Source organism: Sciurus vulgaris (genome assembly GCF_902686455.1).
Source record: "Sciurus vulgaris genome assembly, chromosome: 1".
NCBI classification, from domain to species: Eukaryota; Metazoa; Chordata; class Mammalia; order Rodentia; family Sciuridae; genus Sciurus; species Sciurus vulgaris.
The window spans coordinates 864,633-888,168 of NC_136461.1; the positions used below are offsets into that span (position 1 = coordinate 864,633).

Consider the following 23,536-nt stretch of genomic DNA (forward strand, 5'->3'; position numbering starts at 1 on the left):
ACTTGTTCTACTCAAGTATCGGACTTGTGGAGCCACCAGGGAGCCTCTGAATTCAGGGTGGCCTTGCTGAGTACTGTGCTTCATCCAGAGTGCTAGCATTCGAGCAGACTGTAGGTGCTGTGGGTCCCTCACAAGCCCTGCCCAGAGAAGCTCCTGTTTCTCACTCAGCAGAGCTACTGCAGTACAAACCTATTGCAGTAAATCATAAACCCCCATCTGAAAAAGTTGTTCCTCCAACTTTATACTTTGAAAATACCTTTTCTCTGGTTGTGAAGTTCTGGATGGCCAACTCAGTTCCTTCAATTTACTCCACTATCTTCTAAACAAGAAGTGTGGGGTAATCATTTGTTTGCTTTTTCTGTAGTCATATTCGAAATGTCATCTTTTTCAGCAGTCTGACTACAGCCTGCCTAGGTGTCAGGGTTTCTGTTCCTGTAGTGCTCAGAGTTCTCTGAGCTTCACTGACCTCCAGTTTGTAGACTTTTCTTCACTGAAAATCTCCCAACCATTGGCTCTGCATACATTCCTTCTGTCCTGTTCCCCTCCACCCCAGGCCCCAATTACATGTAGCCAGTTAATCTGTCACAGCTAGGCTGCCTGGATACTCTGCTATCTTTGTCGTGGCCTTTTCTTTCTCTGCTAGTACCTCACTCTGGATTCCCACTGACCTGGTCGGTTTCACGATTCCTTCCTGGGTGCTGAGGAGTGCACTGAACAAACTGCTCACTTTGACATGCTTCTCCAGCAGCTCACTCTTTCCATGCACGACACATGTACGCTGTTGGTCAGAAAAGCTTTTAGGTCACTTGACCCTTCCCATCTGGCAGCTCCATCATCAGCTCATCACTGAGTCTGCAGTTGTACTGATTTCTTTATCTCTTAGAATGAGATTATTATCAATAGTAGTAGTACTAGTAGTATCAGTATTTAACTACTGAGCGGTACCCCTAACCCTTTTTAATTTTGAGACAGGTCTTGCTAAGTGGCTAAGGCTGGCTTTGAACTCGTGATCCTCCTGCCTTAGCCTCCCAGGTCGCTGGGATAGCCATGCACCATCACACCTGCCTATGAGATTACTTTTTTGTGTCTCATATTTATGCCCAGAATTAACGCACTCTCCTCTGAAGGGTCCTGAGTGTGCACCAGAATGCTTTCCTCCAAGGATACTGGGCAGAGAGGAAACCTTACTACCGGAACTAACTGAAGGCCAAAACAAAGCAGAAAAACATTCATTCAACTTCTGCTCACAGTTCAGACTCACATGCAGACAAGGTTGCCTCCGCCCAAGGACCTGCCTTTGCTTCATTCTGGCAGATCAAAGGCCACGGTCTAACAAAGGCCCTGAAAGAACACCTGTGTGCTGTCAAGGGCAGTCACAGGCAGGTGCCCATGATGAGCTCAGACGCCTGGCTTCCCAGCCTCACTGCCACCATGCAGGGCAGGTTTCCTCAGGCACTGAATGCACATGCCTCACTGGAAGTTCTGTGAAGCTGTGATCTGTCTGTGGACATCGGCCAACAAGATACCAAGCATCACACCATATAACAACTTCAAAGTCACATCTTATGTCTGTCCCAGAGAAAATGAAAGAACAGACTGGGCTGCCACTGAGACCATCAAGGTCCGAGATGAATTCAGCCACCTTCTTTATCTTTTTTTGCAGTGCAAGGGATGGAACCCAGCACCTCACACATGCTAGGCAAGCACTTTACCACTGACCTCCATCTCTAGCCCTCTCACATTGTTAGTTGGGCTTGTTTTATGTGGTATTAGGAACTGAACCCAGGGAACTCAACCACTGAACTACATCCCTATTTTGGGATAGGGTCTCACTAAGTTGCCAAGGCTGATCTCAAACTTTTCAACCCTTTTGCCTCAGCCTCCCAAGTAGCTGACTATAGGTGTGCACCACTGTGCCCAGTGAATCTGGCTATATGTTAATGTAGGGTATACTGAAAAAAGTGACAACCACGTAGTATGGCCAAAAAGGACCTCTCTCTCTCAACTCCAGTATTACCCAGGGGAGTGACTCAAACAGTCAGAAAAAAGGTCACTTTGCCATTTAGAACGAAGTGATCACTAAATATTCGACAAGTGTATCAAAGCAGTATGCTCAGAGCACTCTGAATTTGTAAGGAAACAGGGAGGCACACAGAACACCGTCATAGCTTTGACCATCCCCACGACAAAAAGCAACACGTGTCCAGACTGAAAAGATGAATGACAGCCTGGGGCAATAGGTAAGAGGCCCCGGTGGAAACTGGGCACACGAAGGCCCAGCACAGCCTCCCCCAATAGCAACGGAAGCTGGACCAAGGAGCAGTATCCTGAACCTCTTCCAACCCAGAGCCCCACACTTAAGAAGGCAGTGCATACTAGGTGAGGATGATATGTGGTGTCTGTCACCAGAGGCTGTTCAACAACAGAGAAGATGTGGCCACCCAGGCCAGGAGGCCCAGTGGAGGTGAAACCTCCTCTTCTCTCTGGCCTTGTCAGGCCCTTGTTCCCACTCCACATCTGGGCAGAGTCGCCACACTCCATGCAGCAGTGGCTCCACAAGGTCTGGCCCCAGACACCGAGCTGGGCCAGGCTGCTCCAAGCACTGTGCATCCTGGTCACCTGAGGCTCACAGCAATCCATAGTAAGCCTTCAGGATGTCCACGTTCTAAGCCACCGAACTAGACTTTTAAAATATAACTGGGGCTGGGGATATGGCTCAGTGGCAGAGCACTTGTCTAGCATGCTTTAGGCCTTGGTTTCAATTCCCAGCATCCCCCCCAAAAAAGGAAAGACAAAGGAAAAAGAAAAAACAAACACAAAAAAACCAAACTTCTCTCAGATACTTGCCTGTAATTCCAGCTACTCAGAGGCTGGGGCAGAAGAATTACAAATTCCAGGTCAGCCTAGGCAACTTAGTGAGACCCTGTCGCAAAATAAAAAGGGCTGGGAGCTCTCTCTCCCTCTGGAGATGACCTGCATTCGCCAAGTGCGTATTCCTTGCTTTACCCCAAAGGCCTCTCTCAAGACTATCATATCTCCTTGGAGGGTGGGGGAGAAAAGGCAGGGGGACTGGACAGGTAGCTCAGTGGTAGATCAATCTCCAGGGGAGCAAGCCTATGGTCCCAGCTACTGGGGGTAGAGGACTGCTTGAACCTGAGTTCAGAGCCAGGTTGGGCAACAAAAATAAACAAATTATCATATAATTTGTGTATTTGTGTGTGTATATATATATATATATATATATATATATATATATATACGCACACTGAAAAAAGGTACAGTGCACACCATTTTTAATGAACAATGAAATGGGCCAGATGCAATGATGCCGAGCACCACACACCTGCACCCCCAGACGAGGTCTCTCAGTGCCTGGATGGGGCCAGGACTACCACCATCATTCCTGGAACAGTCCCAGAACAGAAGCTCACAAAGAAGAGGAGGCACCGAGGGTGACACCCACCATCTAAATCCTGCACCCAGTGGCTGATGTGGACACTATTTACTCTCATTTTAGAACAATGCCTGTGTACATTTCTTTAAAAAAGAAAAAAAACCCAGATGCTGCTTTGACATCGGCCCCTTGCTCACACTCCCTCCTCCTCCTCACCCTGTCTGCCAGGAAAGTCACTGACTCTACCCCAAGCCCGGAGGCCTCCTCATAGGGCCCTGCTTGCCACCCCTCTCCCTGTGACAGGCTCTGCCTTCCAGGCTCTTCATTCACTGCCACTTTTTTATGTGAGGGGCTGTGAGCAAGGGGTGTGCCCTGTCCTCATCTTTGCCCTGGGCTCTCTTGCTGAGCATGGGGGTTCTGTTGAGTTTACAAACCACTTTTGGAAGTTTCCCCTATTTCTCCCCTACATTCCAGTTCTGGGGTGGCTGCTGGCTCCTGGCAGCACCTTTACCCACCCTGCATGATCCTGTCTCCCTACCAATCGCCCCGACCACAGCAGACACCCAGCTCAGCTGAACCAAACAAACTCTTCCCCAACCGCATGGAAACTAAGGCAGAGAGTGGTGCAGGCTCTGTGTCTGGAAGGTCCCAGGGTGAAGAAGAGCAATGCAGAGGGTGGGGAGCATGCACCCCATTCCTCTCAGCTCTCTCCCTTTCCTGTGCCTTCCTATATTCTAGTCCTTACAACTCAATTCTCTTTTTTATTCCTTAATTGTGCTTCAGTCGGTTAACTTCTTGGAATAAATAACTAATAATGTTACAGGCATCCCCATACTTATCCTACCACCAAGCACCCATTCCCAGGTGCTGGCGCATACATCTATCAGATCCTCATTTCACAGCTGTGCCAATGGTCTCTCCAAGGACTCCTGCGTCCCCATCTCTGCCCTGTTCTCCAAGCTTGAGTCCTCTGCCTGCCACTGCCTGTCACATGTTCCAAAAAACACATCCTTTAAAAAAAAAAAAAAAAACTTTTATTTGTATGTGGTGTTAAGGATCAGACCCAGTGCCTCACACGTGCCAGAAGAGTTAAATCTACCACTGAGCCACAACCCCAGCCTCCCCCCAAAAACACCTCTTCAAGTTTTACTCTTCCTCAGCTGACCCTGGTATCACCAGCCACAGTCAACATCCTCTGGCTGATTTAGGTGATACTGTTCTTGGGTTCTCCTCCATCCGTATTATTCCCCTTCCCTGGCTATACCCTAGAAATGATTACATTCCTAGAAAGTTCTACCCTGCAAAGCTGTAAGGGCTCAATCCCCCATCCTATGTACAGGCTTTCTGACTCCCCATCTAAAGCAAAACTTGGAGAGCTTTTCCCTCCCAAACTCACTGAGGTCCCACCAGGCCCCTCTAGCAGACTAAAAACCTCCTTCCCACCAAGTCACCACTCCATTCTGTCAATGCCCCTCCCTGTACTCTGCCCCCACTGCCTGGCCTCCTTCCAGCTCCCCTCTCTGCCTAGCCTACTACTAATTTGCTTCTCCACCCCACCTTTTCTTCTTCAATCCATCTTAAGCATCACTGCCTAATTTATCTTTCTGAAGGACAGCTCTGACATGTGACTCCTCCGCTCAAAAGTCTTCAAATACTCCTACGGAAGAAAACCAACTTTTTTAGCTAAGCCTAACTCAAAGCCCTTCTGCCTTCCCCAGGTACTCCTCCCCAAGTCTCTGGTTCAGAAGACCTAGGGAGGCCACTGGGTGACAGTGACACTCTCTGCTGGATTTGGATCACCAATCTCTTCAACAGAAATGTTAAAAATTGTTTTGCCTTGAAGAATTAGAAATGATTTTAGAAAGTAAAATATTTCCCCAGAGTCAAGGAAAAAGACATATTTCCAAAATTCAGCAACTGAAGACTTGAGTATCTTATTTCCTATACAAAACACAAAACAGACGGTATTCCAGCTTGGCCATATCTTTATGACTCCAGCTCCAAGAAAACTATGCTGAGAAGTGGTATGGGAAGGAAGCAAGCCTCATCTTCTGCCACGTGCCAGTCTGGGCGGCAGTGAAGCAAGCACAGTGTGTGTGTGTGTGTGTGGTGTCTGAGCGCACACATCGCCACACCACCCAGCAGTACCAAAACAAGGTGGCCGTTTTACATTGTTGGTAGGCACACAATAGCAATGTGGTCTCCACAACCAGGTGAGCCTTCCTTAGCTTATGTACCAAGCCCCCTGCCACACCAGGCACTGCACACTGGGAGTTGCAGACAGGAAAGGCTCTTGCTGCTGTGGATCTCACTGTCCAGTTGAGGCAGGTGTGAATAATGTCTGCAGTCTGGGTATGTCAGGTGCTGTTCCCTGAAGGAAAAGCAGCACGGAGTGAGAAGGCTAGATTAGGTGGGATGGAGTCTTTGATAAAGGGTAGCCAGAGAAGGCTGCTCTGGTGTGCTGACAGAGGGACAAGCATACTAGTCAATTTCTCAACTGCTTACCCTAACCCTGACAAACCAGCAACTTCTATCTCTAGACGTGAGGAGCAAATAACTTTATTGCCTCCATTCCAGGTATCGGAAAGTCCACTCGTGCAAGGGGGAAGGAAGTCTACAATGAAGCTCAAACGCTCGCTACGGAAACCTGTTTTAAGGACACATACATTTCCTTTTAGCCCCGATCTTCCTTCCTGGTTAGGCTTTAAGCAAGCAAAATATTCAAGGAAAATAAAAATTCCTTGAACAAAGAACCCCAAGTCACAGGAACTCACTGAGGCTAGTAAATACAAGAAAACCAGGCTAGAATAACAAACTCCAGGCCATTCCTTGATGTGGAATGACTACAAGCCCTGTGAAACAACAAGCCCCTGGACTTTCACTTCCAGCTAGGAGGGTGAATCAGAGGGACCCAGAGTGAGGAAGTCACCTGGCTTTTGTCTCCACAGAACTGGACAGAGTGACTTCCTGGCCTCAGAGAGAGTAGTGGGGGCACTGAAGTGATGGGAGCGGGCCTGGGGCATGGAGTTCAGCGAGGCCCTCTGCCCACTCGGCCCTGTATGCTTACTTATGCTATGTCTGGAACACAGCAGCCACCCAAATACTTGTTTAACCATCATGCACTTCTTTGCCTTCTTCCCATCCTACCACACACAGTCCAGTGATGAGCTGGGACAAAGGAGAATGTGAATTCCAACAACCAGTTTTTCTTTTAAATTCAAAACCAGCACTGGTCAGAAGAGACAGAATAGTGGCTCAGTGTGGAGCCTCCCGAGGGAATCACCCTAGAAACAACAACAGAGGAAAGACACTCCAGGGGTGCAGGTATGCGGACTGTGTGCTAGCTCCAGTCACTTCCCACGTTTTCACTAGCTAGGTAAGCTTCCCCACCTCAGGGATGAGGAATGAGGTCCCTGGAAGGGAGCTCGGGTAGGCAGCACAATGACTGGTGTCTGCAACACAGTGACAGAGCCTCTCTCCAAGTTACGTAAGCCTCCATTTCTTACTCAGGCACTAACTAGCTGAAAAGTGAGTCATAAGCATCAGACATGGATCCAAACACATAAATCAGGTAACAATACAATTTCCCCAAATTCAAGTGGTCAGTAGATGAGTGGCCCCTAAAAGTAAGAGACTCAAAAGAGAATCTCTTCAATGTTTTTCTTTAAAAGCATTCATGACTATCCCTACTACCTTAAAGGCTTATTTTGTGAAGAACAGAAGCGTCATGGCCAGAATCTGGCCATCTGATGAAGGCAGTAGCAAGTCAATTTACGTTTTCAGTTTATCTGTCATGCTTGTCAAGGAAAACTACAGGCTGTCTGCTACAAGTTGGTTTTTAACTATGTTCGAGATGATAAATTCTGCTTGTTCTGTAGAAGCACACTATGAGCACTAGTGAGGCCCTTTATATTGTCATCCATGGTCTTTCCTGACATCCTCTGATGGCCCTTCTGGTGACAGATGCTTTCAGGCAAGAAAGCCACTTCCTCCCTCAGCCAGTGCTTCTAGTGGGCAGGGCCCATCTTGTGAGAACACCACCCCACCAGTTCCCTGTGCCAAGTTCAGCACAGACTGCAGGCCATTAAAAGTCTCTTCTCATGGGCTGGGGCTGGGGCTCAGTGGTAGAGCGCTTGCCTAGCATGTGTGAGGCACTGGGTCTGATCCTCAACACCACATATAAACAAATAAAGGTTCATCGACAACAACAACAAAAATAATTTTTAAAAAGTCTCATCTCCCAAGTTGGGCACAGTGGCACACCCTGTCATCCCAGCTACTCAGGAGGCTGAAGCAGGAGGATCAAGCATCACAAGTTCAAGCCCAGTCTCAGCAACTTAGCGAGACCCTCAGCAATTTAGAGTCCTGTTTCTAAATAAAAATTAAAAGGGCAGGGGAGACAGCTCAGTGGTAAAGCATCCGGGGTTCAGTCTCTTGTATCTCATCCTGCAAGCAGAATGATGAGATGCCCAGGACTGTAGTGAGCTACTAGCGCGAGAAGTCAGGGCCAACAGCAGGTGGCGCTACACCCTTCCCATGTTGAGGTGTCCTGACAACTGGGTTCTCTCCAAGGTTGTTTGATAAAAACAGCAAGCACCCCCGAACATCAACACGGCACAGGAAGTGAGGTGGGTGGAGTCCAGTCTGATTCCGAAGTTTGAAAAGCTCTACAGTTAATTAGTTAACAACTGTGGCTATTTAAGAATAAAAATATCTTCAATTCATGAGTATCATTCTTTCAACAGCTACCAAGCTCTTCTCACAACTCAATAAACGGAACTTTATTTTCTGGGTACCAGGGATTGAACCAGGGGCACTTGACCACTGGGTCACATTGCAGCCCTTTTTATAATTTATTTGAGACAGGGTCTCATTCCATTGCTGAGTCTGACTTTAAATTCGCCATCCTCCTGCCTCAGCCTCCTGAGCTGCTGGGATGCTGCTGGGATTACAGGTGGGTGCCACTGTACCAGGTAATACAGGGAATTTTAGGTGCCTTTGTGACCAAAAGGCATAGTGAACATCCCTGAGACACTAAGGGTGCCATGAATTTGGGACTCTCTTGGTGAAGACTCAAATCTGGGCCTTAGATGACAGGCCAGTAGGGTTGAAGGTCTGGGCGGAAAAGGGAAGAAAATGGGCAGAAAGGATAGGGCAAACTGAGGAAGGGAAAAAAAGAGGAGATGTGGGGGAGGAGAGAGGAGGCAGGGCCCCCACACCTACCTATCTTGGCTCACCTTCAGCCCCACCCACAAAGCCTGCCCTCTGCTTTAGGAGTGGGCTGTAAAACTGGGTGATATGCCATACATTCATCAAGAACAGGGTTTCCCAATCCTATGTCTCAGAACAAAACCCAGCAGGAATCTGTTTATTGAAAGGCACCTCCCAGTTAAAGTGTGGTTTGCAATGCAGTCTTGAGGACTAGGAGTGGGAAGGAAGGTCAGGAAAGGTGAGGAGACAGTAGAGACAAGAAGCATCTCCAGGAGGTGGAATCCAGCAACCCGGTGGCTGACTCTCCAGAAAGGCCCAGGACACATTTCTACAGTACTCTACCCAAAGGGCAGACCTGAATCCACCCATGACCTCAAGTGAGGGTCATTCCATAGGACAACTGATCTGTACTCTTTAAAATGCAAGAGCAAGAAACAGACCTGATGTCTAAATGCAGCACATGTTGGACTGACTGGATACGATATGTGTGAGAGAATGGCTTGGGCTCTGTTAAGCTCACTGACCTTGACAACTGTGGCTATATACAAACAAGCCCATGTTCTCAAACTCTGAACTCTTTAGTGGTAAGGGTGAAATTTAATGTGAAATTTTCATCCATTTTATAATGTACTCAAACTTCTTTTAAAATAAAAATGATGTGGCTTCAGGAGAGCAAACAGGACCAAGAGCCCACGTGCCTGCTGGGGCCTCCTTCCCTCAGAGCTGCCCCTTGGAGCAGGCAGCATGCTCCCTTTGGCTAGGAGGGCAGTGCCCCCTGCAGGAGCCAGTGTAGGAACACTCTCAGTTTGCCACCCCTAATACCCACAGGCTTCACTTTCATGAAAGTGAAACTAATAAGCCAGTTTAAAAAAAAAAAAAAAAAAAAGATACTGAAAGAGCTTAGTGGACCACACAGGAATCACCACTTGGAGGGATGCACAATCCAAACCGCAGTAAGCCAAGTTCACACGAATGCCCCCAGCCCCCAACAAAACAGGGAGCCAGCCCTCACTTGCCCCTGGCCCCCACCGAACCAGTCCCCTGCATGGCACTGCAAGGTCTTACCCTCAGGTCTGCTGACCATGTGGCCGAACCCTCCTCTGCAGTGGGGTGGGGTGTGCCTGTGCACTGCAGTGTTGAGCTGCATCTGCCCTGAGATACTCCATGCTGTGACAACCCCAAGTGTTCCTGAGAACTCACTCCCCTACCCTTGAGAGCCATTAACAGGCAGTGGGGTGGTGCTGGCCAGGAGTAGACACAGGAGGGCCACAGAAAAACAAAGACAGAAGTGGCAGACACCAACCTTGCAGGACTGAGCTCAGATCCTCCCACCCTGGAGAAAGCACACCACAGAAGAGCTCCCACCGTGAGGCGCTAGCTGGGGAAGCCCCAACTGCAAGCTCTCAACAGGCATTTTAGGGATTTCACAGGGACCGGTACTTAGGAGACCTAAATGCTCTTCTCATGGCCAAGTCATGGTGGTGAAGCCCTGGCACCTTGCACATATGGTTATGTTGTCTATTCCTTGAGTACTTCACAACACCCCCTGCTCCCTCCTCATCTGAGGCCTCCTCCTCAGACCCTGGGCACAAATACCACAAAACTTTTCTAGGGCACTTCTATCCAGTGAGCTTCGAAATTTCAGGTACAATAATAAGATGCCCAAGGAGATTTAACCCATTATGGCCATTGTCCTACACAGACACCCCATCATTAGACCAGCATGTTAGCACACAATTGATAACCAATAATATTAAAGGAAAAGAAAAAGTAATTTTTCGTGGGAAGCAGTGCTGCACAGTGACTAAAAACAAAAGGCCTTGGATCAGAAAGGTGGGTCTGGGTCCCCGTTTTGGAAGGTCAGCTAAACTGTCTTTGGCCCAGACCTGTTAGAGACTAAAGGACACCACAGTGATCAGTGCTCATGTAGGGTGGCATTTCTTCCTGAGGCCAGACAGCAAATATCTTGGGCATTACAGGTGTCATGGATCCTGCTGCAGTAGAGGGACAATCATGGACCCAAAGACAACATGCAAAGGACCCCAGCAGCCGGCTACACACGTCAAAAAATGCTTTCCAACCATCTGAAGAGATAAAAACCATTCTTAGTGGGCCACACAACGGGATGGTAGGCTACAGCTGGCCAACGTCTGGCTCATAATATAGTGCCCGCCACACAGTAGGCAGTCAATAGTCACAACTATTATCCTTTTATGTGGAGGGTTCCTTTAAATTTCAATTAATTTTAGCTGATAAAAACATAAAAACTGCACACACTTATGGGGTGCCATGTGATTTTTCCATACACATACATACTGTGTTATGTTCTAGTTGGGGTCAACATATCTGCCTTAACTATTTCTAATTTCCTTATGGTAAAAACATTCGAACTCCTCTCCTCCAGCTCTGAGATGTACAGTACACTAAAAGAAAAGGAAAGTTTATTTCTGCTCCACGTTCAGGCCAAAGAGCCTAATTACGACAGCTCCCAGGTGACAGGAAGGAAAGGGTAGCAGAGCAGGTGCCAAGGCTGGAGCTCTTTCTTACTGTCCCTGATTCCTCCCCAGTGAGTCTCCCAGCCTTAGCAACCTCAACAGTAAGCAGAAAACAAGGAGAGGGCCACAGGTCTAACCCCAGTCCTCCACCATTCGCCAAGTCCTCCTCCGTGCCTCTTCCAGAGGCTAAGTCTGGTTTTGCAAATGGGCAACATTCACAGAACTTCAGCTACTCATTATCCATGTGAAGGAACAACACATTAACATGCTAGTAACACTGCTTTATGTCATTAGGTTAAAAAACAAAGTTCTAAAAAACAAATCCCTCCCTCTAGGGCTGGGTACATCTGTAGCTCAGAGAGTCCTTGCTTAGTCATGTGGGGAACCCTAGGTTTAATCCCCAGCAACACAAAATAAAATAAAATCCTTCCCTCTTGCAATCAAACCCAGTTTTCCTTTTTTGTTCTGTGTTTTTTGTTTGTTTTGCTCTTTTTGTGGTACTGGCCATCACACCCAGTGCCTCGAGTATGCTGGGCAGGTGCTCTGCCACCGAGCTACTGCCTGAGCCTCAAACCAGCTTTCTCAGTCTCACCTCGTCTCTTCCAAAACCCAATATTCTGAGCCCAGTAAGCATTTTATGAAGACTATAATGCATGGAAGAGCTGCAAATTTACAACTGATTGGCTGAGAGTCCAATCAGTTCTACCCATTTCCCACATAAAATTTTATGCCAATTCAAACTGCTTTTTAACAGAGAGTGGACAGACAGGTCTACCACACGTCCCTGTCACATCTAAAGTGCTAATGAGAGGGCAGCACACAGAGGAAGACAATATCTGAAGCTGTGAAACCAGTTGATTTAAAAGGTCATATGGCTGTTAGCTCAATCCTAACAGCTGGCCCCAGGAGCCAGGCTCATGGGCACAAGGAGATCAGAGTGGTCAGCTTCCCGCTGCACCTATTCTCTCTCCTGTGACGCGACTGTGCTCCTTTCCCGCCCTACAGGCCATGGACCAGCAACACCAGTGCTCCCTGGAAGCCACATCATTTTCCACAAATAGTCCCCTTTAAATGACCTCTATTTCTACATTTGCCCCGATAATACAGTCGTCTTCATCAATCTGAAGAATCTTTCTTTCTTTTTTGGATGGGGGAGGTACTGTGTATTGAACCCATGGGCACTTTACCACTGACCTATATCCTCAGCCCTTTTGTTTTTTTATTTCAAAGCATGGTATCACTAAATTACTGAGGCCGGCCTTGAACCTGCCATCCTCCTGCTTCAGCCCCCCAAATTACTGGTATTACAGGTGTGTGCCCAGCAATCTGAAGAATCTTAGAACCTTAAAACCCAGTCAATGGGGCACAGTGGCACATGTCTAGAGAATCACAAGTTCAAAAGACCAGCCTCAGCAATTTAGCCAGACCCTAGGCAACTTAGTGAGACTCTCTCAAAATTAAAAATAAAAAGGGGTCGGGGTGTCGCTCAGTGCTTAAGTGTCCCTGGGTTCAATCCCCAGTACTAAAAAAAAAAGAAAAAGAAAAAAACCACCCACAGTCTCTGCCCACACTGAGGCTCTTCAACTCCCTGCCTCCTGCTCGTCCTTCCAGCATCACCCACCAGACAGTCCTCCCCAGGTATCCCAAGTGTCCTTTTCATCCAGTGTCCCCCCACACTCACCTTATGGTTTGAACCTGGCTTACTAACTAGTCTGTTGTCTCCCACAAGAGAATAAATGACTAGAAGATGAGCCCACCAAGCCTGACTTTCTGGGGCGGGTGCAGTGCTAAAACTGAACCCACGGCCCTGAGTATGCTGGGCAGGAGCTCTACCACTGAGTCGCCTTCCCAGATCTTCTAGAGCCAGGCACTTGTCAAGGTGCCCAAGCTGGCCTTCAACTTGCAATTCTCCTGCCTCAGCATCTCGAGGAGCTGTGATTACATGTGTGCACCAGGTCAAACAGTATCTTGTTCTAATAAGTACTTGGCAAATATCTGCTAAATAAATTGATGCCTTGAAAGTTCCTTTTTGGAATCCATTCCACAGATGTCTTAATACCAACTAGGCATCTTGAAGAAGGCAAATCTTTTTCTTTTTTTTTTTTTTTTTTTTGGGGTGGGTGGGGTGGGGACCAGGGATTAAACTCAGGGGCACTCAACCACTGAGCCACACCACATCCCCAGCCCTATTTTTTGTATTTTATTTAGACATAGGGTCTCACTGAGTTACTTAGCACCTGGCTTTTGCTGAGGCTGGCTTTGAACTCGAGATCCTCCTGCCTTGGCCTCCGAAGCAGGCAATTCTACAGGTGATGCTATAGAAAGGGTATGATTGATTTTTTTTTAATTTATTTTTATTGTAAACAAATGGGATACATGTTGTTTCTGTTTGTACATGAAGTAAAGGCATACCATTTGTGTAATCATACATCTATATAGGATAATGGTGTTTGATTCATTCTGTTATTTTTTTCTCCCCCCCACCCCTCCCACCCCTCTTTTCCCTCTATACAGTCCCTCCTTCCCCCATTCTTGCCCCCCTCCCACCCCCCATTATGTGTCACCATCCGCTTATCAGTGAAATCATTCGTCCTTTGGTTTTTTGAGATTGGCTTATCTCACTTAGCATGACATTCTCTAATTTCATCCATTTGCCTGCAAATGCCATAATATTCTTTAAAGCTGAGTAATATTCCATTGTGTGTGTGTGTGTGTATATATATATATACCACAGTTTCTTTATCCATTCATATGATTGATTTTTAAAAAGATCACAGACTTTGCAGCTCCTCTGATCGAGTCTAGAGTCTACCTCCCAGCTGTGAGTCTGCACTGAACGGCAGAACAAAGCTCCCGCTCTCCTGGATCTCAGACACTATGGGTGAAGGTCTGAACTAGAATATTGGAGAGAAGGAAGAGGACAGCAGCACCCTGGCTAAAAGCCCAGCTGGGTGAGACCACCTGGTGGCTGGCTGCAAACCCAAGAGTGAGTGTGGTCCATTCCACGGAGAAGAGATGGGCATTCCTAGGGGGCACTGCCCACAATGACAGTCCAGTGTTTGGGGGTACTCTGTTATGCAGCAATAGATCACTGATAGAATGGCATGGTGATTTGGTTTTATAAATTGCAGGACACATTTCTCAACTTTGGCAGTGCTAAAAGCTTAGGCCAGATCCTTTGTTGCTGAGTTGCATCCTTCTGGCACACTCCAAGCTGTGACAATCACGAGTATCTTCAGAGAAGGGCGAGATGAAACACAAGAATAGAGTACATACCCACCCAAAGGAAGGATTCGTGGCTCTGGGGGCATTCTTTGTGTCTCCTTCTCAGAGCCTTCTGATATAGATTATTGGTCCCCAAAAGATAGTGGTGGACACTGGCAACAGCCTCTATGTATTCCTGTAAAATCACCAAAGTGCTTTTGCTCCCACAAAAGAGACAAGACGGAACACAGCAGGAATACAAAGTGCCTTGAGAGCTGGCCCCTAGCAAATACCCAAACCCAGATACTGGGAGAGGCTTGAGGACCACAGGAGATGGGGGTCTGCTAAAATTAGCCAAAATAAAGATTCTTTAAGTGCAGCAAGTTTAGGAACTATGTGTTTTTAAGTTAAAATATTTAAAAGTAAATTTGACTAGAAAAATTCTCATTTCATACAAACTATCTTTTTAAATTTAAAATAAATATGTGTCATTAGGTTTTTTGTTTGGGAGGGTTTTTTTGTACTGGGGATGGAACCCTGGGGGCACTCAACCACTGAGCCACATCCCCAGCCCTATTTTATATTTTATTTAGAGACGGGGGTCTGAGTTGCTTAGTGCCTCACTTTTACTAAGGTTGGCTTTGAACTCGCAATCCTGTCTCAGCCTCCCAAGCCACTGGGATAATAGGCGTGCGTTAAACCTAATTTTATTAAAGTTAAGTAAGGCACAAACAGGGCATGCCAGTACTCCCAGCTACCTGTGAGGCTGAGACAGCAGGATTCCAAGTTCCAAGCCAGCCTGGGTAACTTAGAATGAACCTGTCACAAAATAAAAATGCTTTATGCTGGCCTCTCTCTGTCCTCAGAAAAACTACCTGAGGTCTGGGTCCTCACTGCGCTTCCCCCGCCTGAGTGCAGACTGACGTGGGGCCCTCCCTAAAGTCCTCGAGTCCCAGGTTCTGGTGGCCTGATGGAACACACTACATCATTAGCTCCAAATCCACCCCATGAGGGAAAGTAAGACGCAAGGACCTGCCACTTACCCTAAGTGCCACAAGGCCAAAAGGATAAAGGACTCAACAGTGAAAACAGCACAAGACTGAGATCCTAGGTGGGCAAGTGGACTGATGAGCCCCATGTCAGGGGTTGGGGAGACCAAAGCAGCTTTTAGATGGCATAGGTATGATCCTCTCTGGAGAGGTCAAGGAAAGAGTAAATAAATCCTAGATTCAGGCTGCAAAACTCCAGACAAAAGGCATGTACATGGGAGGGTGAGGAGTCTTGACAGGAAACTAAGAACAAACAAAAAGGCAGGACAACCAGGTACCTGTGAGGCAGCACAAGCTAAGAGGAATGTGCTTCGAGGTGGTCATGGTCCACAGGGTTCAGACAGAGTATGCTAAAAATAAAAAAGCAGTCCTTTCAGAGAGCTCTTCCTTTGTACAGTCTTGCTCAAAGATGAGAGGAGAAATGTGACAGGCAAGAAGAGCCCAGGTGGTTTCCCTCTCCTGACCCCATACTCACCTGGAAAGCCCAACTCCATCCCAGAACTTGGGTTCAGTGAAACACACAGAATCCCAATAAGACATTTACCTTTTCCACTAAGTTTCCTCTTACTAGTTTCTTCAACCTGCAGCTGACACTTCTCTTGGCCTTGAAGAAAAGGTGAAGACACGGGAGACAGGAAATTAGGAAAATGAGAATGGGGTCAAGGACAAAGCCCCGGGTGACCATAGATGTTGAAGAGTGCCCCCCAAAACTCAACTCCACCTCTTATATGGAAAGAGGATTTTGCAGGTGTGATTAAACTAAAACGAGGTCACACTGAATTAGTGTAAGCCTGAACCCAATGACTAGTGTCTTAAGGAAAGCAGAGATGCCAGAGAGAGGGCCACATGAAGAGAGACAGAACACTAGAGTGATGCATCTACAAGCCATTCCACAAGGACTGCTACCAAGACAGGGAGCAGGGAGCCAGGGGCCTGGCTCAGGGGCAGCACATGCTCGCATGCCTGAGGCCCTGGATTCAAACGCCCGGCATGGGGACGGGGTGGGGTAAAAGAAAGGCGTCTCCCTGAAAACTGCAGAGTGAGCATGCCCTGTCCACACCTTGACTTCAGAATTCTATCCCCCAGAACTCCAAGACAGTGAGCTTGTTGATTTAAGCCACCAGTGTGTGGCATTGGTACAGAAGCAGTAGGAAGCAAACACTGTACCAATCCAAAGCCCAAGAGAATTCTTGGAGACCTCAACTAAGCAACAGCTAAATCCAGGATAGGAACCAAGGGCCAGGCAGGAGTGGGGAAGCATCTCAAGAAAGGAGGAAGTCAAAGGAGTCAAAAGTCATGAACAGTAGCTGTGGAAACCAACGTTCCTGGGCCTGCTAAGCATGAGTTCCATGTTCTATTTGAGCCATCTCACTTAATCCTCGCCACGCCTGGGACGAGAAAACTGAGGTCAAAGCAGCAGAACCAGCAAGTTCAGCAGATGGACAAGGCCCAACTGCATGCAGGGGCAGCTGATGTTAGGGTGGGCAACAACTATGACCCCAAATAACTACATAGTTGCTAGTCATGTTTTCAGAAACAAGTATCACTCAGAAATACACATAAGGTCAGGAAGCTGAGGCAGGAGAATTACAAGTTCAAGACCAGCCTCAGCAACTGACTGAGCCTCTGCCTCCAAATAAAAAGATCAGGGACTCAGTGATAGAGGATCTCCGCATTCAACCCTGAGAACCGCAAAGAAAATATAGAAATACACAATATATAAAAAGAATATCATAAAAATCTACATATATAACATGATCCAAACTCTACAAACATGATCAATACAAAAAAAACTAAAAATAACAAAAAAAAATCTTATAAAGTTATTTCCTTACAAGATACATGGGTTTTCCCTCCAAATTTTTCATGATAAACATATTAAACACTTTTATTTTTATTCTTTTTGAGATAGGGTCTCAAAACTTATGAGCTCAACTGACCCTCTTGCCTCAGTCTCCCAAATAGGTAGGACTACAGGTGTGCATCATCATATCCAGCTAAATGTTTGCAATTATTAAAATGCAAATATCAAAGACAAAAATTGAGACAACAGGAACAAGATCCCCAAAGAATGAGGACAGTATAGATGGTAGAGGAAATAGGTGGTGGAAACAGAACTCCTAACTTTAAAAAAGAACAGTGGCTAGAAACAACATCAGGAACAAGTTGCACAATACCTCTCCTGTCTGAAGGTAGAAGAGAAGACCCAAAAGGAAACACTCCAGATAAAACTGTTAGTAAATAAACTTCCAAGCATAAGGTGCCCCACTTCAGTAATACAAGAAGACAGACAGACAACTTCTGAAATGAAGAGCAGAGACAAATTCATACCAGGAGGTCCACAACGTCATACTCAAGAGCAGACTCCAGAGGCAGAAAGCCCACAACCCAAGTTCAGACTCAGGTTCCACTTACACCTGGTCAATGACTTTGTCTCCCTGCTGGCCTGCACATCTGTGAAATGAGGTTACTGACAGCATGTGACCTGGCTAGATAAGGACCCTGCCCTCAGCCCCCAAGTTACATGGTGACAGCAATGGCAAAACCAACCTCACCAACACGTGGCAGCACCCAGCAAACACAGGCACCAGCACTGGCATCACCACCAGTCCATCTTCTGTCCAGGGAGTTTCGGGGAGAGGGACTAGAGGCCAAGGCGCAGAGGAATTATTTCAACAGGGAAAGTTAAAGTAGCCTTCCCAACAAACTTATCCAACTCTGTGCCACACGGGAATCTGCATCAATTTTCCAGAACTTACTTCAAATGCCAGCTCAGCTCTGATCTGAGCCTCCATGTGCCTGGACCTCTTTTCCCTGGTATTTGATCTGTTTTCTCTCCGGCTGCATTCCACACTTCAATGTCTCAATTACCCTTTTTAATGTGAGGATGCCAGCAGCCCCAGTGGCCTGCCAGCAGTCTTGTCCTCCACCAGGGCAGGGTAGCTGCTGTTACTGCTCCTCAGCAGCCCCCTCCTGGCCCGGCTCAGGCCCAGAACCTGCATCTTACTGAGGATCTCCATCTCTTCCCCTCTGCAGCTACCTTCCTCTGAGCACGCCCATCTAAAACCGTGCAGACCACAGCTTTCCTCACCTGCCCTTCCTATCCCTACGCTTCAAACTCTCCTCAGACCACTACCACTCATGGGTTCTCAGGAACCCCACAACTGCCAAGGGCTCCATCTAGCCCCAAAGGTGCCCCTTCTGACCATGCCCTGTGCTCTCAGGGATTGCCACAGACAGACTCTGCATGCTGGTGCTCTTCCACCCTTTCTGGTCACTGCCCTGTGAGCCCCTCGACCTCGGCACACACCTCAGTGCTATCTCTGCCCTGTTCTCCCCAGGAAAAGGCCTAGCCTAGTGCTGTCCATGGGTGCCTAATTAATGGGGAGGGCCTCCAGCCCCTACAGGCAACCTGGGCCAGGCCCCTGATATGCTCTGGGTTCAACCCCGATGAGCACTACTTGGACATTTTGTCTCAGGCCCCTACACTCCAATTGCTGAGGATCCCAGGGGCTTTGCCAGATCTACTAGGACTTATTAAGAAATCAAGACTAAGAAGTTTTTAAGTGTTTATTAAGTCACTTGGAAGTTAGAAGCCCATTACATGTTCCCCAAAGTAACATTTTTATGAAGGAAAAAAAAAAAAAAAGAATATTTTCAACCAGTGCAGTGGCACACCTGTAATCCCAGCTATCTGGGAGATTGAGGGTAGAAGGATCACCAGGTGCTCAAGGTCAGCCTAGGCAACTTAACAAGACCAGTCTCAAAATTTTTGATTTTAAAAAAGCGCTCATCCAGTACAGTATACACAAGGGCCTGGGTTCAATAATCCCCAGTACCGTAAGGAAAAAGTAACTATTTTCTAAGAAAAAGTACATGGTGGGGCTGGGGACATAGCTCATTTGCTGAGTGTTTGCCTCTCATGCACAAGGCTCTGGGTTGAATCTCCAACACCACACACACACCACACACACACACACACACACACACAGAAAGTATGCAGTTAAGAACCTGTATTTTATTTTGGACTGGAGATATAGTTCAGTGGTAGAGTGCGTGCTTACCATGTGTGAGGCCCTGGGCTGAATCCCCAGCGTCACAGGAAAAAAAAAAAAAAAAAACTATATTAACTATACTTAACTCTTTAGCACATCTTTTACTGTCTCCCTCAACAGAGGAGAGCCAGGAGAGCCATATACCTCTACCTCTTGTACTCAGTTACAATGCATGATTTTGGCTGACATCTAGGAGAAAACTCAGCCTTACACAGGAGCTGGAAAAGAGAAACCTTCTCAAATAAATGTGGATAATCTTCTTTGGTAGACCAAAACAACAAAAGGTCAGGTTTGTTGTTTTTTTTTTTTTTTTTTTTTTTGTTATTCTGGGGGTTTTCAGTATTGGGGATTGAATTAGTGGCCCACACACACATTCTACCACTGAGCTATGTCCCCAGCCCTTTTTTTTTTTTTTTTTTTTTTTTTTTTTTTCTTTTTTGAGATAGGGTCTGAATTGCCCAGGCCTTGACCCTGTTTTAACTTCCTTATTAGGTGGGACTACAGATGTGGCTGCAGATCATTTCTTAAAGGGTAGCTCTGATGTGGAATCTATCAATTAAATTTTCACAGTTTTATCCAATTTCACTGGTTTTACTCCATTTTTCTGTTCTAAATGGATCATTTACCCATCTGTGGTTTATAGCACCATGCACAGGCCATTTGGAAAACGTGAGCTCACGGAGAAGCATTGACACATTTCATTACATAATATTAAAAACACTACATCCACATCACCACTGATCTCATGAGAAAAGTCTAAATACTGGGAAGCTATCTGTCAAGCTCATGGTAACAGAATCAGATTTTCTGAAATTCTAATTTCTGTTTGAAAGCTCCTATTTTATTCTTGCAACAACACTATCAGTTAATTTTAAGTATCTGGTTCACTTTATTCTTTTTTTGGTACTGAGAATTGAACCCAGGGACACTCCACCCTTGAGCTACAGCCCTCTTTAAAAATTTTTATTTTGAGACAGGGTCTTGCCAAGTTGCTGAGGCTGACTTTGAACTCACAATCCTCCTGCCTTAGCCTCCTGAGTTGCTGGGATTATAGGTGTGTACCACCAGCCCAACCATCGCTTTGTTCATTTTCAAGAAAATATCTGCCAGTACCCATACCTAAACAGTCACTGTTCTTTAACACAACCCCAAAACCATGTACAATCACCTACCCTGCATCTTTATGCCTACTTCCCATTGGGATACAGAATAGCAAAGAGATGGGTACTCACAGCTCATGGTACCAAATCAATTTCTGCTGCTTTGGCAAGGACATTGGATTAACCAGATTTTTTTTTTTTAAGATGTTGATAGATCTTTATTTTTTTCACTTATTTATATGTGGTATGAGACTCAAACCCAGTGCCTAACACGTTAGGCAAGCACTCTACCACTGAGCCATAACCCCAGCCTCCAGATTAACCAAAATTTTTGAACTGTAGGTCATGAGGTGAAGAGTACTTTGTTGAGTGCTGTGACACATGACTATTGACCACTTGTGTAGTACCACAGCCTTGATTTGTATAAGGAGCTAACAGTCTGTGCAAATGCCAACAAAGCAAAAAGTCAACTGTCTTATTACAGATACAGTTTTGACTTAATGGAGCCCTGAAAAGGTTTCAGGCACAGACCATACTGAAACCCACTGCTCTGATGCTCACAGGACTCCAGGCGTGATCTAAATACTGTAAACTCCCAAAGGCCTCCTCCTTCTAGGCCTTTCCTCTAGCACCTCACATCTGCATGTACAGAAGTCACCAATTCAACAAATATTTGGGGTGCATCTTGTTTTAGGGGCTGGTGATGCTGCAGTGAACCCTGCCTACCTCCAAGGTGCTAACAACTAGTGGAAGGTCGACATTAGGCTACAAAGACAATGAGATATGGAGATTCTGAGGTCAGAGGATGCCAGTGGGCAGGGGCTACTGAACAAAGACTGGAAGTGGAGCAAGTGAGTTGTGCAAACACACCTAAGAAGTCTTCCCGACAGGAGGACTACTGCTAGCCCTGATGCAGAACGCGAGGACACAGGTGCCTCGAACTCAGCATGCACAAACGGGGCTCATTATCTGCCCACCAAGCTACTGTCTCCCAGACATCCAGGACATAACCCTAACTGACACCTTCTTCACCCTTCCCCTCCCATGCGACCACGAGGCCTCCTTTCCACGCCAGCTAAAGTCCCTGCCAGTTCCCCCGCCTCCTCTGAGCACACTCAGGATTAAGCACAGGTAAAGATCTCCATCAAGTCAATCTCCTTAAAATCCTTCGAAGGCCTCCGGAAGCCACCCAGATAGAACTTTTTTCTTTCTTTTGAATCAAGATTCAGATCTCTGTCTAAGTCATGCTCTTATGCTCCTGTTCACTGGATACATGATTATTACACACCTGGCCTTGTTCTGGGAGCTTGGAGATAGGACTGGTGAAGGAAACCAGCTGTATGAAAACTGCTCACACCATCTCCTCCACCTGCCTTCCAGACAAACCCCAATAATCAGGTCTTGACTTAAAACTTTTTTTTCCTTTTTGCAGAACTGGAAATCAAATCCAGGGCCTACTAGGCAAGTGCTCTACCACCAAACTATGTATCATCACCAGTTTTTGACTTACAACTTTTTTCAAAGAAGTCTTCACCAAACTTGGATTAGGTCAGGAGTCCCTGCTTATCACACATCCCATTAAACGATAAACTCAGAAAGGTTCTGGACCTTGTCTGGTTTGCAATTTTTATCCTCAGCAACCAACAAAGAAAATGGGGAGTAAATATTTGAAAGTCAAAATAAATCCAGCATTTGAGGGTTGAGTTCCCCTAAAAATAAACTTTGCCAGTTTTTAAAATGAAGTATCAGTTCAAAATTACCCTATCAAGGCAAAGAAAGTCTTTCAGAAGAGTAAACAATGCGAGTGAAAATTCAGGAGAAATGGTAAACAAGTGATGGCATTTGAAAAGATAACTGATGTATGCTTGACACCCTGATTAATATTCCTCTAGCTGGACATGGTACCGCACACCTCATCCCAGCAACTCCAGGCTGACACAGGAAAATCACAAGTTCAAGGCCAACCCCAGCAACTTAGCAAGACCCTAAGCAACTTAGGGGAGACCCTGTCTCAAAAAATAAAAAGGGCTCTGGATGTGGTTCAATGGTAAAGCACCCAGATTCGATCCCCCATATAAAAAAAAGTAAATTATTGGGGCAGGGAGGTTTATATTCCTCTAGAACCAAGAGGAAGAACAACCCAAATCTCTTAGTAAGATGTCATTTTACAATGTGACCTAACACCATCAGAGTTAAATATTTTTACAAAGTGAGCCCCTAACAGTCTAATGGCCAGCTCTTGAATACTGTTATGAGAGCTTTGTATACTCAGACCAAAGTTGTTGTGTGCCCATTCAGATAAGCAGACAGACAACAGAAGTCCCAGCACTACTAGCGAAGGGACAAGAGTTGGGTTCTAACTCAGTGCCGATTCTTTTGAGAAATGAGTGAATTTCTCTTCCTCACTAGAATTTAGGAACTGTTTCCAAATTCCTATGACAAATATTTTGAAACCTACTGCAGAGGCTTTGACACACATCAATTTGAAAGTATCCAGGATTTTTTAAGCTTTATCAACTACAACAGTGGGACAAGTAGTTGAGAGTGTGTAATCCTCACAAGGAACTTGTTTTGTGCTGGGGACTTCCTCCAGCACTGAGCTGCAACTCCAGCCCAAGAATGTATCTCATAATTGCCTCAGGACTGAGTCAGAAGACAACTACATAGATACACACACAGACAGGAGGTCTGAGCATGTGGTCTACCATAATTAGGGTCCCACTCTAACAGGTTAAAGAAGCAACATACAGCTCTCTCCCTTTAATAAAATGGAGCAACTATTTATTTGTATTTTATTTAGAGACAGGGTCTCACTGAGTTGCTTAGCACCTCACTTTTGCTGAGGCTGGCTCTAAATTCACAACCTTCCTGCCTCAGCCTCCCAAGCTGCTGGGATTACAGGCATGCGCCACTGTGCTCGGCATTAATTTCTAATAACCTTTTATCAGTAGCAAAATGAGTTCAGCTGAATAACTCTAGGGATTACCTTAGATAATCTTGTCTTTTAAATTAGTAAGCTTTTAGGAAT

The 23,536-nt window shown here is 46.2% G+C and overlaps 1 protein-coding gene and 1 long non-coding RNA gene across 5 annotated transcripts in view; one reads left to right on the forward strand and one right to left on the reverse strand.

Moving 5' to 3' along the window:
* Positions 1-16,916, forward strand: part of LOC306667403 — a 104,000-nt gene extending 87,084 nt beyond the window's left edge. The window contains exon 2 of the long non-coding RNA XR_013765525.1: positions 14,025-16,916. This is a non-coding gene — a long non-coding RNA (uncharacterized lncRNA). The remainder of the gene's footprint in view (positions 1-14,024) is intronic.
* GNB1 (G protein subunit beta 1) overlaps positions 1-23,536 on the reverse strand; it is a 105,725-nt gene that overhangs the window by 78,239 nt on the left and 3,950 nt on the right. The window lies entirely within an intron of this gene.